The 1,981-nt window shown below is 42.3% G+C and overlaps 1 non-coding gene across 1 annotated transcript; it reads left to right on the top strand.

Annotated features, from left to right (window-relative positions):
• The first annotated feature begins 1,220 nt into the window (after positions 1 to 1,220).
• On the top strand, positions 1,221 to 1,293 carry Trnaa-cgc. The gene has a single exon. It is a non-coding gene; the product is annotated as a tRNA-Ala (tRNA).
• Positions 1,294 to 1,981: the final 688 nt, after the last annotated feature.

The raw sequence follows: 1,981 nt of genomic DNA, 5'->3' as shown, positions 1-1,981 counted from the left end.
AGTAGTATGTTTTTAGATTGGTTAGTACATCCAAATATATGTGGCAGGAGCAAGCAATTACTGTTTATTTTTGTCTTAGAATTACTTAGAAATAATTTAGAAATAAAAACAGCAGAAACATTAAGCATGCAGCAAAGTTACCATATACTACATTAAAGATCTTTCCAAAATGCGTCTTTTAATATGAGGATCATTCATAAGTAATGCCCCATATATACATATATAGTTTTAAACCATTAATATACATAGACAAACATCCTTGATCGTGCTTCACATTTTATGTTTGTTCTGTGCGCCGGAGAAGTTTCAAACCACTCTGGCAGATGACAGAACCATAGTACATGGTCAAAATGGTGTCTACATATGATTCATGTTACAAGCAGCGTATTGTTATTGAATTCTTGTGTGCAGAAAAAGAAACCATGGTGAACATCCATAAACATTTGTGTGCGGTGTATGGTGATGCTGCAGTTGATAGGATTACAGCTGGGCTATGGGTGAAGAAAGCTACAGACTCAGGAAATGCTGAAACTGAGCTCCATAATCAGCCATGCTTGGGATGTCTTGTCGCAGCCACAGACATGCTGGATCATGCAAATGCCATTATTCGTGCCGACTGGCACATAAAAAATGGACATCTGGCTCTACAGTTGTCAGTAAGCATTGGAAATGAGTCTGTAATGAGTGACGCTCTTGGATATTCAAAGAGGTGCTCATGATGGGTTTCACAAATGCTCACAGTGGACCACAAGGTTCAAAGAAAGGCCATTTCATCTGAATTGTTGGAGTGTTTTGAGACTGACAGAGAGGCCTTTCTGCCATGGATCGTTACAGAGGACGAAGTCTGGGTGTACCACTTGGCGTCAGAAACAAAAAGGCATTCCGTGGGGTGGCATCATTCTCATTCACCACAAGAGAAGAAATTCAAGACAACCCCCTCTGCTGTAAAAGTCATGGTGACAGTCTTCTGGGGTTGTGATGGCGTCATTCTCATGGATGTATTGCCAAGAGGGTCAACCATCAATTCATAGGCATATGTGAAGACTCTGAATAAATTCAAGAACTGTTTCCGATGTGTTCAATCGGGCAAGAATCCAGCAGAAATCTTGCTCCATCATGATAATGCATACCCACACACAAGTCTGAGAACCCGGTAACATATCACCAAATTGGGTTGGACATCACTGCCTCATCCACCCTGCAGTCCAGACCTGGTACCGAGCGAGGTGGTGCAGTGGTTAGCACACTGGACTCGCATTCGGGAGGACGACGGTTCAATCCCGTCTCCAGCCATCCTGATTTAGGTTTTCCGTGATTTCCCTAAATCATTTCAGGCAAATGCTGGGATAGTTCCTTTGAAAGGGCACGGCCGATTTCCTTTCCCATCCTTCCCTAACCCAAGCTTGCGCTCCGTCTCTAATGACCTCGTTGTCGACGGGACGTTAAACACTAACATCCTCCTCCTCCTCCAGACCTGGTACCCTTGGACTTCCATCTCCTCGCACCGCTTAAAGATTCTCTACGGGGAACACACTTTGAAGATGAGAGTGTCAATCATGCAATGAAAACATGGCTACACCTACAGGACAAGAGCTTTCACAAGTGGGGAATACATGCTTTTCCACAACATTGGCGTATGGCCATAGAATGCAATGGAGACTGCACAGAAAAATAGGACATGTACAAGCCACATTGATGTATATAGTACCATATTCTGAATCTTAACAGTAAATATGTTCTGAGAAAAAAAAAGTGGGGTATTACTTACTGAACAACCTTTGTACCATATTTGTGGTAAATTGTTGAGAAGTATGATGGCAGGGGATAAATAAGCTATCTACAGATTTTATCTTGGAATTAGTTTTCGATGTTATTTAGTAGTTCCTATGAAACTATGAAACAGAAATAAGATACAGTGTGTACATGTTTGGCTAGTGTGTAATATTGCGCCCCCCCCCCCCCCTCCCCCTGCCTGAAATAT

The sequence above is a fragment of the Schistocerca americana genome, chromosome 7 (assembly GCF_021461395.2).
Source record: "Schistocerca americana isolate TAMUIC-IGC-003095 chromosome 7, iqSchAmer2.1, whole genome shotgun sequence".
In the NCBI taxonomy this organism is placed as follows: domain Eukaryota; kingdom Metazoa; phylum Arthropoda; class Insecta; order Orthoptera; family Acrididae; genus Schistocerca; species Schistocerca americana.
This window is presented reverse-complemented; position numbering and strand designations above follow the sequence as displayed.